The sequence below is a fragment of the Vulpes vulpes genome, chromosome 5 (genome assembly GCF_048418805.1).
Source record: "Vulpes vulpes isolate BD-2025 chromosome 5, VulVul3, whole genome shotgun sequence".
NCBI lineage: Eukaryota > Metazoa > Chordata > Mammalia > Carnivora > Canidae > Vulpes > Vulpes vulpes.
The window spans coordinates 135,047,910-135,065,139 of NC_132784.1; the positions used below are offsets into that span (position 1 = coordinate 135,047,910).

The window sequence follows — 17,230 nt, forward strand, 5'->3', positions numbered from 1 at the left end:
CCCAGTCATTACCTACGTACTTGCTGTTAACACCGTGCCTCACAGCCACTTAAAAACTATACTGTGTCATACAAATTGACTGCCTAACCACCTACTATACACAACACACTTCACATCTACTCCTTACCTACTTACCTCCTTAATCCCCTCAACGCTCACTTGGGGTTAGAAGACTAGAGATATTTAACTTCTAACCATACACACTCATTATTAACTTCTCATCCCACACTCACTCTCTACCTACCTCTCTATGTATACCCACTCATACCTAATTTTTGTGCTCTAACCACTCATTAAGTACTCCCCCTGCCACTATCCATGCCCATAGTTTTCTACCTCTCTCCACCTCACAACTACTCATTCCTTACCATCTACCTCATGCCATTTGCTACCTACATCCCTCACTACCTATTTACTCACTAGTTAATCCCTGACCCACACCAACCACTCATCATCTACTCCTCATCCCATGCTTCAACCTCACCTACTCACTATCTATTCCTTATTCTATACCCACTTACTACCAACTCATAGTCCACACCTTCACTACCCACCCTTGTCCTAAACATATGCATTCTCTTAAGTTCTTCATGAATAATTATTTACCTATTCAGTCATTCTCTATGTATGCATGTATGTATGTGTGTATGTATGTATGTGTGTGTGTAGGTATGAATCTATCTATCTATCATCTATCTATCTATCTATCTATCTATCTATCTATCTATCATCATCATCTATCATCTATCTATCCATCATCATACATACATACATACATACATACATACATACATTTTCCTTGGCAATTTAACAAAGAGCTAGGAAAGGGCAATTTGACTTTGTTAGCTACTCACTATCTAAAACCGGACCCCTCATCTTGTGATTATTTATTTAAAACTGTCTACAACTGAACCATGAGGAATTTTGCATACTAAAAAGTTCAATGTCTCACATTCAAGAAGTACACTTTTTTCTCTTATGCCATGTAGGTCTCATACACACACACTCAGAGTGTTAGAGAGTTATGTGTTGAACACATTGTGTCCAACAGGTCATCAACAGTAAGAAATCTTAATAACTCCATGTTGAAAATTATTTAGTATTAGAAAATTTCTTTTTGTCATGCAATAAACTATATTAAAACAAATGATTGAAAAACCTTCAGAAATATTCTGAAGCCTGATACCAATTAAAAGAGTGTGGAAGGGCAGCCCTGGTGGCTTAGTGGTTTAAGCACAGCCTTCAGCCTAGGGTGGGATCCTGGAGACTCGGGATCGAGTCCCATGTCAGGCTCCCTGTGTGGAGCCTGCTTCTCCCTCTGCCTGTGTCTCTGCCTCTATTTCTCTCCGTGTCTCTCATGAATAAATAAATAAAGTCTTTAAAAAAAAAAAGAGGGTGGAAGAGCCCAGGTAGTCTTTCTGCCTTCCCCCAGGAATTAAGGTTATTTTAAAGTGAAATAGCTTGACCCAAACATTAAAAATTGATTTTTATTTTATTCCTTTTTCTAGATAACTATTTTAGAATAAACTTTACTGGTTTCCCATGTATTTTATTTCATGAAGGCTTTTCTCAATTAAATTTTTAAATTTTAATTTCAGTATTGTTAACACACATTGTTATATTAGTTTCAGGTGTACAATATAGCAATTCAACTATTCTATACATTACTCAGTGCTCATTAGGACAAGTGTACTCTTTTATCTCCAAGACCTATTTCATCCATCCCCTACTTCTGTCCCCCATGGTAACCATCAGTTTGTTCTCTATAATTAAGAGTCTATTTTTCAGTTTGTCTCTCTTTCTCTCTTTGTTTGGTTTCCTAAATTCCAAATATGAGTGAAATTATATGGTATTTTTCTTTCTCTGATCTTGAAGCCTTTTTGGACAATGGTAAATAGAATTTAGACAATTTAAAGAAGATCCAAACTCTTAGAGTACAATTTATCAGAATTGTTGTTTCCTATAAAAGTCATCTGTTTCCTCATAGTTTGTGCGATGTTGACTTGGTAAAGAGTTTCTTTTGAATAGCATTCATATAAAAATGTTTGCTTTGGAAAGGGCCTCAAATCATTGTATTCCTGACTCTCATGCAACTGTTTCTCTGCAAGTGATAATGCAATTTTTTTTTAAGATTCCACTAACCTTTGATTTTTACTTATGTAAACTTAAACCTAGTGCATCATTATAGGCTCATAATATAGAGGAATCAGTCCCAAGTCCCTTACACCTATCAATAGATTTTATAAAGTTAGCTTTATTTAAAAGATGTACTTTTTTTCAGAAGGATTTTCCAGAGAAAATTTGAATAGTAGTGATTTCTATCAAAAGTATAAAACAAGGGCTGAAATATTCTTTCAAGTTAAGGGTAACTGGTTTTCTTTACAAGTTGTTCTAAATAAATAACATGACATAAGTCCTGCAATTTGATAAGATAGATCAGAGTTGTTGCTTTATCCTGCACCTGTTTGGAATCTCTTTATGTGTCCAATATTGTTTTGTGATTTAGTGATTCATTCATCCACCTTGTAATTCATTCATAGCACATCTGTTCCAAAGTTTTGTCCTTGAGTTTCAATAAATATTGTCATTCCAGGTGTCTCATAGCTCTTCAAATACCCACCTACCTACTAAGCATTGATTAAAAGCTAAAAATAGGAATTTTTCTTTTTTGATTAGTGATATTACCGAAAAACCCTCAAAAATCTATAGCATATGATTTCGCATGTGCACACTTAGAATTATTTCTTCATCCACAGTCTTTAAAATAAACAGATACACAAACTTTTGGAAATACACACCTTCAAATCACACGAAACTCTTAAATTATTTAAAAATTATTATTAAATAATTTTAATTGACTTAACACAACACAACAAAGATGTCAACACAACATCAGAGTAAATCATAGATGTTATATTTACCTAAGAAAATTTGAATTTACTTGGCTTAGAGTCACCAAACTTCGTGGTTTTCCTAGAACTGAGTGTTTTGCTAGGATCTTGGATTTTCAATGCTAAAATCAGGACGGATAGTTTCCCATTTTCTCCACTATTGTCTCCTTCTTTCACCTTCCAAGCATTGTCTTGGTAGAGCTAGTTCTCAAATCAGCACTGATCAAAGCAGAAACTACATCAACCTACTCATCTTGTGGGACCAGACCTAATGTTGCTGATTACAACATTCGTTGTAATGTTGACCTGTTGACCCTGTTGTTACGTGCTCCAGACATTCATACAGCACACATCAGAGTGTTCATTTTGTCCCAGGCCTTATTTATCTAATGATTGTATTAGATCCTAAATTGATTCTAACCTTTACAACCAGACTTAAATTTTGGTTTAACTACTTAACAGTCCAGTTCCCTGCTGCGAGTAGACGAGAGTTGTTAACACTACTTAGCTTGCATGGCCCCAAAATCCTGTATAATTCCTGCCAATAACTCTGCTAATTAGAAATCTAAACCTCCTCTCTGGACCTCTTCTTTACCAGCTGTGGGGCTATGGTCTTGCTCTGGATGCACCAATCCCAGAAGCCAGGTGGCTATTTCCATTTTTCTTCACAATTAGTTCTGACTTCTTGAATTTCTTCTACCCAATTTGCCTAATTGAATATCTTTCTCTACCTCAGTGGTTCTCAAACTTTAATATGCATAAGAGTCTCCTGGTGAGCTTTTAACACACAGTTTTCTGGGCTCTATCCTCAGAGATTCTGATTCAATAGGTCACAGAAGTGCCCACAAATTTGCATTTCTAACAAGCTCAAAAGAAAAACTGATACTCTTGGTTCAGGGACACCCTTTGAGAACCAGTGTTTTGAATCAAACACTGTCTAAAGGGAAGACCTCCCTGATACCAGGTTGGTTTTCTTCCAAAGCTGAGTTCTAACTTCTTTTTCTTCTTATCAGCTTATTTTTGCTGCTAAGGTGTCTGTACACCAAAGGACTGACATGAAACTGCTGGCCTGAAGGCTGGAAGGACTGACATCACAGCTGACATTTTCCTTGGGCAATATCCTTTTTCTTCACATAAAGTAAAATAGAGCCTTTTTCAAATTTAACTTTTAGTTCACTCTCTAAAGAGGGGTACACTTTTATCAGATCAAGTCAGCAGGTGAAATAGATTTAAATTCATTCAATGTTCCTGCCTGTTTCCTCAATGCATTTTACTGAATTTAACAACGTGAAGTAGGACAAAATGCAGAAATTTGCCCCAAGTAGCTTCCAGCTTTGATGCACACTCTCAACAGCCTTCATGGTTTGAGTTTGAATTTAATAAAATAGATATAAGTAAGTCTCCTGAAATGTTTTTATTTCTTTTCTCAATTTGAATTGTCAGAGTATAAGATAGAGAAAAAATAGCATTAAACTAATATTATGGAATGGAAGCATGTATTACTAAAAATTCTCATATTATGTTATTGGTTAGATTGTCAGCTCTGGGGAATTTCAGCCAGGATCTCATCAGCAGCAAAAGACAGGAAACAGCTATGAAGGTTGCTGAGGTAGGATTTCTTGTGTCTCTTCCTGAGGATGGATAAATAGGGACTTTGATGACTTGGGGCTTCTTTTTCATGGTGCATATAGTGGTAAATGTATATGTAGAAGAGCTGAAAATAAGGTTTAAAATTGGAAAAAGAGGTGACTTATTCACTGATTCATATTTTGAATGCAAAAGAAACAAAAATTCATCAAGTTGCTATTAAGCCAAAGAGGAAATTAAAAAATACAATCATAGGTTATTGAAAAAGCAGAATTAGTGGAAAGACTATATAAAAACTTGAAGGATTTGGTCAAATTCTGCAGCCTAAAATGTTTTCTGGTCTTGGTTTTGTATTTTTAAACTTTATTATTTTTAGGTTTATAACAAAATTGAGAAGGTACAGAGAGTTCCCTTATACCCTCTCCCTCATTATCAACACCTCCCACCAAGAGGTAGGTTTGTTGCAATTGATAAACCTACATTAATATGTCATTATTACCCAAAGTCCATAGTTTACATTAGGGTTCACTCTTGGTGTACATTCTACACATGTTGACCAGTGTCTAATGACACGTATCTGTCAGTATAGTGTCATTAAGAATATTTTCACTACCTTAAAAATCCTCTGTCTCCTGCCTATTCATCTCTTTCTCCCACCAATCCCTGGCAACCACTTATGTTTTTACTATCCTCATAGTTTTTTCTTTCCTAGAAAGTCATAAAGTTGGAATCATACAATATATAGCTTTTTCATATTGGCTTCTTTTCCTTAGAATTATGTATTTAAAGTTCCTCCATGTCTTTTCATGGCTTGACAGTTCATTTCTTTATGGTGCTGAGTAATATTCCATTGTCTGGATATATCACAGTTTATCCATTCACCAACTGAAGGATATCTTAATTTCCTCCAGGTTTTGGCAATTATGAATAAAGCAGCTATAAACATCCATGTACAGTATTTGTGTGGACATATTTTTTCAACATCTTTGGGTAAATGCCAGGGAGTGCTATTGCTGGATAGTATGGTAAGACTATGTTTAGTTTTGTAAGAAAATACCACACCATCTTCCAAATTGGCTGTTATTTTGCATTCACACTAGTAAAGAATGAAAGTTCTTGTTGCTCCATATCTTCGCCAATATCTTGTATTCTTAGTGTTCCACATTTTGGCCATTCTAATAGGTACGCAGCTGTATCTCATTGTTTTAATTTGCATTTCCCTGATGGCATATGATATAGAATACCTTTTCATCTGCTTATTTGCCATGTGTGTATCTTTTATAAGGATGTATCTATTAATGGCTTTATCTCATTTTTAGTGAGGTTGTGTTCTTATTGCTGAATTTTAAGAATTTTTTTTGCATATTTTGGATAATAGTTCTTTATCAGATATATCTTTGCAAATATTTTCTTCCAGTCTGTGGCTTGTCTTTTTGTTTTTCTTGACAATGTGTATTAAAAAGCAGAAAGTTTTAATTTTAATGATGTCTAGTTTATCAATTATTTCTTTCATAGATTGTGCCTTTTGTGTTCTATCTAAAAAGTCACTGCTGAGTGTCACATGCCCCTCCATGAATGGGGAGGACCAAGCAGGTGGGCAGGTGGCCAGGCAGCCATCATGGTGGAACTTGGGCACCCTCAGAGCCATGCTGCGGAGCTGTGCCTTGTAACTGCATCTGCCCCAGAAATGGAAGTGGGGTTGGGGGAAGGGCCCTACTCACTTACAGGGAGGTGTGCCCCTGATGGTGAGGGACCATGCAGCTGTGCAAAGACCATTTTCTTCTCGGATCATCAATAGAGACCATTATCCCACAATCCCAGTTGGAGCAAGGATATGAGGCTCTTCTTTGGTCAGTTCATGAAGAAATGTGAAGATGGCTCCTAGAAAGATTTGTCTTCACATAAATGTAAGTCAACTTGAAGTATTAAAGACTCTAAAACCTTTTTTTGTGACACAAAGCCTGTAAAATAACAAGTGTCATAGGCCCAGCTCTTCCCCAGAAGACTTAAGGAAAGTCTGGGCCTTGAATATGTGGTATTCCATAATCATGATGAAGAAAGGATATTTTGCATGTTTTAAGGAGGTCCTTACCTGCAAGAGCACTTGGATTCCTTCATGGAGGTACCATTGCAACCATGATTGACACTACTGTTGGCATGTCTGTGATTATAGTGGGGAATTGTCATGACTGACAATCTCAACATTAATTTTAAGAGGTCTTTGTTCTGTTGTGATAAATAGCCAACTTGATAAGGTTGAAGATGGAAATTGTTTTCTGTGATGTTCAAAGCATGGATAAGAAGACCCTATATTCAGACACTACTTACCTGCTGTTGAATCCCCTAGAGGATGAAGCCTGCTAACACTGACCTTCTTCAATAAATCTTCAGAATATAATTCCAAGAGCTAGTTCCTCCTTCTAAACTTTTTAACACAGACACACTCCCTGTGAGGGGAAAAAGTAACTGCCAAACAAAAGGTCATCTAGATTTTCTTCTATGTCATCTTCTAGTTTTATAGTTTTATATTTTACATTTAAATATAAATATGAGTCAACCTTTCAGGTCATATAAAGTCTGTTTTTGGTTTGTTTTGTATGTGAATGTCTAGTTGATCCAGCACCATTTGTTTAAAAAAAATTCTCTGCTCCATTGTGCCTTTCCTCCTTCATCAAAGATTAGTTGACTATATTTATGTGGGTCTGTTGATTTTCCACATAAGCTTTAGAATCAGTTTGTTGATCACCAGAAAATAACTTGTTTGGATTTTTATTGGAATTGCATTGAATCTGTAGATCAAGTTGGGAAGAGCTGACAGCTTGATTATAGAGTTTTCCCATCCATGAATATTTATTTAGTTATTTGATTTCATTCATTAGTTTTTTAATTTTCCCATATAGATCTTGTATTTTGTTAGATATATATTTTAGTATTTTATTTTGAGAGGTGCTAATTTAAAAGGTATTCATTTTACATTTCAAATTCCATTTGTTCATTTACTGTTATATAGGAAAGTGGTTGACCTTTTGTATATTAACCTTGTATCCTGCAGCCTTTCTATTAATTCCAGGAGTTTTTTGACTAATTGTTTCAAATTTTCTTACATGGACAATCATGTCATCTACAAACACTTATTTTTTCCTTCCAAGTCAGTATACACTTTATTTCTTTTTCTTGTCTTATTATGTTAGCTGGCACTGCTTTTGTTTTAACTGGAGAGATGAAATAAATGAATTCAATACGTTAGAACAGATAAGGAGATTCTGGTCAGAATGCTATACTAAGTTCATGCTTTGGTGCATTCTATATCCTCAACTCCAAACAATAATAGATAAAATGCTTTAAAAATACAAAACAGGAAATATGTTGATAGCAATGGTTACTGGAATGTGGCTATGGGCACAGCAACGGCCGGGTTTACCACCTGTTGGATAAAGACTCTAGAGCCAGGCTCACAACTTGAAGTTGGGTGAGGGGTTAGCCTTCTGAAAGAAAAACAAATGAAATCTCAGTTTTAGAAGATTTTTGGCATTGTAAGGGAGCTGGACAAAGGCTTAGTTTAATGTCTGTACATGAACCAATCTTCCCACTTGCTTAATAGAATTGACCAAAGCACATTGTTCAAACAATATGTTCAAACACTGTTTCTAGTGAACTAGAAATATGAACTAGAAATATGAGCAAGGATTAGGATTCCTAAAATTGCTTGTTTCTAAGCTAGTATCTGGAAAACCAAGTGGAAGTAATACAAAATATCTTCATAAGAAGAATGAAACAGAGATACAAGAAAAATAAAATAAGAGTGAAAACAAAAACTCCAAACACAAGCCTGCAAAAATGTTTAAAATTCATAGAATCTTTCATGATAAGAAGACATAGAGCAAAATTAAGAAATAAAATATTAAATTTACTTCAGATAAATTTGTTTGGAATAGTTGCACAAACATTTGCAATAATTATATTTATGTAAAAATAAATATAATGTAAAAAAGATATAGAAAGGAATAGCTTCTATAAAAAATGTGAACAATGATATATTTAAAAAGCAGAAAAACTAAATGCAGCAAGATATAAATAAAAATCTGTTAAAATCTCAGAAATAAAACTGTTTTAAAAAGGTATGTTGGAGGGATTTTAGACTAGACACAGCCGCACAGTGAAATAGTGAACCAGGAGCTAGTGCTAAGGAATTGTTTCAGGTGCTACTGCTAGAGCTGAACCAGAAATGTAAAATGATATAGAGACATGGAAACAGATTGAGAATCTCCCACATATATTTGATGAGAGCTCCAGAATAGAAGAAATGGTGAAGGCACAATATTTTAAGAGATCACTTTCAACACTGAAATAATCAAAATTATTTGAGAGCTGATATCAAAAGAGCAGTCTAGGCTCTTCAAGATAGTTGAAGAAAAACAATCCACACCTAGACTCATAACACACTGCAAAATATTCAAAATATAATGAAAATCTAGTATGCATCCTGAGGGAAATGAGCAATAATCTACAAAGGAATAAACATACAAACAGTAGGCATTGGTAGGTGGGGATCATATTTTCAAAGTGCTGATATAGCTAATTTAGCCTATATGCTGGACAAGCTCAACTGGAAGGATGACATCATTGCAAATGAAATGTAGCTGGTATCCTACTCTCCCTTTAAACATTTCCGGTGAAAGGAGTCCTTTTCCTCTCTCAGAGTAAGCAGCCCCATGATCTTTCTGAGCACTCTTCAGTTAATAAAATGTTTTATGGACACGTCACAATATGAAACGCATTTTCAAACCAGTCCCTAGACCAGCCAGTCTTATCCCATAGTTTAAGCTCCTAATTTCATTTTATGTCATTCTCCTCTTCTCAGATGAGGTTGGTGCAGAAGAGACCAAGTAGGGGGACAGGAAATTTTCACTGGATTTGTTCAGAGCCAGCTCTCTACTTTCTGGGCTGAGTAATGCTTGAGGCTGGCTCTGATTCACATGCACCTGACTGACATGGCCTGATGTTCTCTTTCCCGGAGCTGCTTTCACCATCTGTCGTCTGGCCACTAAGAACCCAGGGTGCCACCTTCAGCCTCTGGGACTGAAGTCTCACTCCCACGGGAAGCCTACCAGATAAGACCTGGGAGGACTCACACCAGTGCTCTCCGGGCACAGCCCACCTTTGGCCCAGGGGTAAAGTTCATGCTCCCCTTTGCCCTGACCAACTCTGGGGTTGCTGGATGATCCTAATCTGGTCATCTCTCCCTCAGCTCTCCTGTTAGCAGCAAACTTAGTGTCTCTGGTTCCTCACATTTCTCAGGGGGTGGGGGTGGGGTGGGGGGTGCTCAGCAGCCAGCCCTCAGTGTTCATTTCACAGCCCACATAAGCATGCTCTCCCTATCGTCCAATGGGAACTTGACATGAGGATTCAGCTTTGCCCCGTGATTGCTCCAGGTAGGGTGGCAGACAGGATACTCACCCTGTGGCATCTAAAAGGTCTTTCAACACTAGTGAGCCATTTCCTGTGAAATGTATACACCTTAGTGGGTTGTCTGTCTTAGAACTCACTTTGGACTTGGGTGCCTTGAGTTTTCTTACTGAATATCTCATTGTATCAACTAAATTGGCTTTCAAGATAATTTAGACATTTTTTTAAAAATTTTAATTCAGACATTTTTAGATATAAAAAGACCAAGACGTTTGAAGACCCCTAAAATATTGAGATGTGTTTCAGCAAGAAGCAAAATGAATTTGGAGGGAAGATATGGACATAATGTGTACAGGAATTAATTAACTATGAGATTAAATGTAATTAGCTATTACATTTATTTTTAGGTTTTGTTTTATCAAAGGTAGGCAGGCACATCATTTAAGAAGGCAAGTGGTTCTACAGCAGTTGTTTCTTTTTAAACCCAACAATTTCCAACCCCTCCATCCCCTCAGGCTCTCTCTTGCCTATCTTATCCAGCCCCATTATTTAAAGACAAACAAACAAACAAAAAACAAACATATGCTATGAAATCACAAAAAGAAACTTCAGTGTAGACCACTCTTGTGACTAGACAAGGATGCCCAGCTGGCTGCTTGAGCGTGGTACTTGAATATCTAGTAGGAATCACGGATCGATAAGGTCACAACTGAACTCCTGACTTTCTTCTTCAAATCTGCATCATGAGATAATCAGACCCCAAATAAAAATATGCTCTTTTTAGAAATCCCACTCCAAATCCATCAACAAATCCTATTGGCTGTCTCTGAAATATTCCTAAATCTCACCATTTCCATCACAGCTCCACGGATGTCCTTCCATTCTCTAGTTTTCCTGCACTGGTCCACTCTCAGCAGCACCTTTGCTGTCCCTCCGCCATCCCCGCACTGGCCCAGCTCAGCAGGTGCTGGTCCTCTTAGCCTGAACGTTCTTCTACCTGAAGAGTTCACCGACTGCCTCCATCCCCCACTCAGGCCTCTGCTTACCTGGCACCTTGTCAGCTTATCTCCTGATTCCTGATTCATTTTCATTCAACACCCGTCACCGTGCCTTTCCCTCTCTCTCGCTCATTCTTTGTGTCTATTTCTCTCTCACACGTGAGTGCGCACACTCACGCACGTGCACACACAGGCAGTTTGTTCATTTGCTTTTATTAGTTTATAAAATGTCTTCTCTCCCTAGAATGTTCCATGAGAACAGAGAGACTTTGTTTTATTGTACTGCTGTGCCTAGAATAATGCTTGTCGTGTCATAGGGCTCCGATACATCAATCTTTTATTTTTTTTTATTGGGGCACATAATACTTGCAGTAAAGTGCACACGACTTAAGTGTATAGCTTAATCAATTTTTATATTATTCATATGCACACATTCAAACACCAGCACGATGTGGCACATTTCCATCTCTCTAGAAGGTTCCCTTTACCCTTTCTAGTCAGTACCCCCTCCAGGAGGCAACCCCAACCTGATGGCTATCACCACCTATTAGTTTTGCCTGTTTTGAATGAACCATGCATTTTATATGCCTTTCTTCCTGGCTTTTGTTGCTCAATACTGTGTCTGTGAGATTTCACCCATGTTGTTGCTGTATCTAGAGTTCGCTCTTATTTTTATTGCGGGTAAGTACTCTACTGGATGAACATACAATAATACATTTATTGTTTTTTCTGGTGGGTGGAAGTTGGAGATTTTTACCAGTTCTTTGCAATTGTGCAGGTGTGCACTCATCTCTCCTGGGCATATACGTAGTAGGAGATTGTGGTGTCAGAGAGTAGCCATGTGTTTCACTTTAGTGGACATTGCCAGGTTTCCAAAGTGGTTGTACCCCTTTACACCCGTGCTAGCAATAACTACTAGCATTCTGCCCCTCATTTTTCTATCATGGCTTTAGCAGGAAAGGCAAACTGCTTGTCTGGGTGGAGTCATCACCATAACATTCTAGGAACCACACAATTTTGTGTCCAGATCAAGTTTATGTTAATGTTCAGACTTGATAACTCCCTCACTGTGGATGCCAAGTGAGCCACAGCAGAGGTGGCCTCTGCTCCCATTTTTCAACAAAATATTCAATGATTCCAGTAAAGGCCTATTGTCCCATGAGGATGTAATCTCCTAGAAGTCGACACAGCTTTTAACTTTTGATACTTCTTGTAGGTTCAATTTTGTCCTTCAAAAAGATATGTCCAGGGCAGCCCGGGTGGCTCAGCAGTTTAGCGCCGCCTTCAGTCCAGGGTGTGATCCTGGAGACCCCGAATCAAGACCCACATCAGGCTCCCTGCATGGAGCCTGCTCCTCCCTCTGCCTGCATCTCTGCCTCTCTCTCTGTGTGTCTCTCATGAATAAATAAATAAAATCTTTTAAAATATATATATATATGTCCAAATCCTAGCTCCCGTACTTGTAAAAGTGATTTAATTTAGAAATTAAGTCTTTGTAATCAAGTCACAATTAATTGTAACTAATAATTATTAATCACCCTAATCCATTGACTGGTACTGTTATAAGAAGGGTAGCTTTAGACACAGACTCACAGAGAGAATGCCATGCATGATGGTTAATTTTAGGTCTTAACTTGACAGAGCTGTGAGTGCCCAGAGTTTTGGCCAAGTATTATTTTGGGCATTTTTTGTGAGGGTATTTTAGGATGAGACTAGCATTTGAATCAGTAGACTCAGTAAAGCAGACTGCCCCTCCTATGCAGGTGGGCCTCACCTAATCAGATGAAAACCTGAATAGGACAAAAAAGCTGGCCCTTCACACAGTAAGAGAGAATTATTTTCTACCTGACTGCTTTGAACTGGGACATCGGCCTTTGTCCTGCCAATGGACTGAAAATGAAACTTAAGCTTTTCTGGGTCTCAAGCTTCCATCCTTCAGACTAGAACTGCTCTATTGGCTCTCCTGGTCCTCAGGCTTCCACTGGACTGGGACCAGCCAGCCCATTGGCTCTCCTGGGTCTCCACTGTACTGACTCACCCTGCAGATCTTGGGACTTGCCTACTGCCATAATGGTATAACTGCATAATCAGCTCTGTTTCTCTGGAAGACTCCGACTTATTAGAGCCATGTGAAGATGGAGCCAGACTTCAGAGTGATGATTTACAAGCAAAGGAATGCCAAGAATCAAGAATCTCTGGCAACCACCGGAAGCTAGGCTAGGCAAGGAGTATGGAGCAAATTCTCCCTCAGGGTCTCAGAACCTCCAGAAAGAACAATTCCTGCCCAGGATTTCAGACTCCCAGCCCCCAGAACTGTGAGAGAGTGTATCTCTGTTATTTTTACAGAATTTGTTACACAACCCTAGGAAACTAATACAATACCTTTGCTCAGTGAACCACTGATGATAGAGTTTGGTTATCAGAGCCTACAAGTGGAAAAAAGGGGAAACTCAGGGCTTCCCCCCCACCTTGTACTATTTGAATTTTCTATCCAGCAGATATCTGACCATAAAAACATCTCTGCAAATGTCCTGTCACCTAAGTTGTATCAGCAGGTATTGTAGAAGCCCCTGCTGTGAGGGATCTTCTGGCCCAAGAAGTCCTGTTGCCTCACGGTAGTTACTGATGGAGAGAATCCAGCAGGGAGATGCCAATACTTACCTGATGCAGTGCCTGGGTAATGCCAATCCCACTTGGTAGATGCCATCTATGGAGGCGGAGATGGGGGTGGTTACGGTGGGACATCTACTAAAACAACTAGTTATATTCTAAGTGGAGAATCTACCCTCAAGTTCTGCGACTCTGTTTAATACACACCTGCAGCTCATTCCAACCTCTGTGTGGACCCCAGGGATGTCTGGTAGCCTTGCCAGCAGCATGGCCCTGCACCACTCACACCGCACAGTCAGGCCCAGAAGTCCTAACGGACTCAGACACCACTCTTGAATTTGGAGGCTTACTGGAAAGATGGTCATGCAGGGGACAATACCAGTAGAACATGAATCAATAAGGAAAAAAGCAGGCACCAAGGAGAAAGAAAGAGAAAGCTACACGGGGATTCGTTTTGCTGCAATGCTCTGATGATCTTGCATGTTCCCACACAGGTCAAGTAGGGGAGACTTCCCCACAACCTGACCCAAGTCTTTGCAAACACCTGTACTGTCCTGGCACACAGGGGAAAAGCAACCTTGTGGGCGGTTGTCAAGGCAGTTGCCTGTCCTCCTCCTTATTTCACAGGAGGCTGCTGTGAGGCTCTCTCATCTGCATCTTTGGTGTCAGTAAAATGGGACGCCCACTTAAGTCCTCTTTGAGTATAGCAACAGCCTATAAAACCATGTGGCTGCTGTTAGCCCGGGCTCCTTAACCCTCTGCCCAGGCTGCTCCCCATCAGGACACTCTGGTTTAGTGTCATCCTGTGGAGCTACGGACATGGGGAACTGTCCCCATACTGTTTGGCTTTTGTTGTAAGTGATAGATGATGTGAAACCACTGAGGCTTGTTGTTGCCTTGCAGCCTGAATCTAGGGAGCATGGCAGGCAGACCCAACAGCCACAGTGGTGACACCTGCAGATCCCCATTTGTCCCTATGGGTCTGTGTGGAGACTTCCTCACTGCTCGGCAGTGACACCTATCAGTGCAAGAAATGTGATCTTTGGGAGCAGAGATAAAGTTCTGGAAACTGCATTGGATGACATTAAATTGCTCTGAGCCTTGGACTCTCTCTTTTGCCAAATGGGGACTGTAATACCTATTTTTCAGCGTGGCTATGAGAATAGCATGGTACTAAATCATTGGGCTTTGAATAAATTAATAAAATCAAAGTCCCATTATGAAAGTATGGAATCAATTAATGTGAGATTGTTTTGTGCTGCAAAATTTTCCAAGATTATTTCATGGTAATCACATCCATTGGATGCTTGTATCGTTTTTATACAATGTTTTTTTTGCTACTAAGTGAAAGACACTTAGCTATTGCTCTAATTTTGGTTATTTAGGAGCATACTTTCTCACATTTTGTTTACTATTTGTTAACGTGTACACAGTTCTCTATGTGAAATATTTTAATCTTTTCCCAGATATCTAAGGGGATGTTAATACAGAGATAAATTAAAATGCAAAATTAAATTGACAAATACTTTTCCCCAATTGCAATATTTAAAAAAAATGTTTTCCTTTATCTGTTGCTTCTTATTTTTTTCTTCTGCAGATTGTAAATATTTTATATTCAAATGTTTGTTTATTCCTCTGTGATTTCCTCTACTGCTTCAAAGCTGAGATTGCTCACATGATACATATGGATCTGATAAATATTTTATTATATTACTTTGGATTTTCTTTTTTAGATTTTTTACAGTTTTGTTTGTTTGATCTGGAAGTTATTTTGTTTGGATTTACCTTAAGTATTCTTACACGATTGTTAGGCAGCAAAAATACTATCTTATTAAATGACATTTTAATGTATATTTTTTTCTTGACATTCTCCTGATCAAATCATCCATTTTAATTTACAATTACATTACTTATGACCTTTCTACTTGTTTTTCTTTGTTGCTACTGAGATCAAAATTTTTCTATTATTTGTTCACTGTGTTTATTTGATGTATGTTTTTATTGCCAAATAACCAATTTAAAAATTAAGTACATTGATTTTTATCCCAGTTTTAAAAACAATAGTTCCCAATTTATAGGATTCTCTAAAACATACAGAGTAGTAAAAATAAGAAAAACTCACTTATAATCAAAAACAATACTTTGTTAACATGTTATATTTTATTTCAAATTTTATTATATGTCATTTTTAATTTATGAAGTTCTATCATTTATAAAATTGGAGTAATATTGGTACCTACTCAGAGTTGTGAGGATTAAACAAAATTAAATGTTTGAACATTGAGCATAGTATCCAACATATAGTATTTAATGAGTATTATTATTTGTACCTACATGGCTCTAGGATTTTGCACTGTTTCCCCTCACATAACACTATATATACTTTTCTCCAATCAGATATAAATATTTTCAATGAAAAAATTTAAATACAATTTAACTGGGCATATAACATATAATAATACAGATGTATATCATTGTATATGAATGTGTGTGTGTATGTGATACATCTACCATTTTCCTGTTATATATTTGGTTCTCTAGTAGTTTACATTGTGTGAAGGCTTTATCTGTTTTGGAATTTTTGCTTAGGAGAGATATCTAGAACTAAAGTTGTTCCATTAGTGATTAGGAATAAGTAAATATAGTCGTACATATATGCGTATGTATAGACACAGGTCTATACACACATGCACACATGCACAATCTAATGTGTATGTACACTTTTAAAAGGCCTCATTCCAATTTTTAATCGAAATATTTTTGTACTGTTCCATTTCAGTTTGTCTACACATTGTTTTAGTCTTTATTTTACTAATTTTTTTAAACAAATCTTTTCTTTAGAAGATATTGTTTATTTATTTGACAGAGAGAGCCTGAGAGAGTACAAGCAGGGGTGAGAGGTAGAGGGAGAAGCAGACTTCCCTCTGAGCAGGAAGCCCGACTCAGGGTTAGATCCCAGGACTCCGAGATCACAACTGGAGTCAAAGGCAGATGCTTAACCAAGAGCCACCTGGGCACCCCTGTTTTACTGATTTTATATTATTTTTCTTTTTTGCTGCCCTCTGAGATTGTGCATTTTCCCATGTGCTTGTTTACTATATCATATTCTTACAAAAAATGTATCACTAGTTTATGTCCTTTATGCAATTTCTTTATCATTTTATGGTCTTTAAATATAGCAAGTTTTCTGTCTCCAAGGATCAGAAAATGCTCTACTCAATTTCCTTTTTCAATTTTTCAACGTTATATTTTCTTCATTATGAAAGTACTACTGGAGAAATTTGGTAATCATTGATATGTGAAAAGATACAAAAAAAAAATCACACATCACAGTAGTAATAATAAACATGTTGGTATTATTTTTTATTCTATTTATTTATCTTTTGATATTTGATATTTTTATGCAATATCTTTAGCATCATTAATATGTTATTATAAATGTATCTATTTTTTGAAATTCCTATTTCATAAAAATTATCTGTAAATCTTGTTAATTACAGAGCATTTTACCACATAGATGTATTATGATTACTTTAACCCTTACATAAGTTTAAATATTGAATTTACCATAAGTTTTGCTTTTGCAAATAATTATATGAACATCTTATATATAGATACTATTCAGCTTTCTAATAATTTCCATTATATATTATTTATTTATTTGTATGTTTGTTTACTTATAGAGAAAGAGAGTGCACAAGCCAGTGGGCAGCAGTGGAGGCAGAGGGAAAGGGAGAG

At 37.3% G+C, this 17,230-nt stretch overlaps 1 pseudogene; it reads left to right on the forward strand.

The window, feature by feature from the left end:
* Positions 1 to 6,096: 6,096 nt before the first annotated feature.
* On the forward strand, positions 6,097 to 6,842 carry LOC112925844 (acyl-coenzyme A thioesterase THEM4 pseudogene; annotated as a pseudogene).
* Positions 6,843 to 17,230: the final 10,388 nt, after the last annotated feature.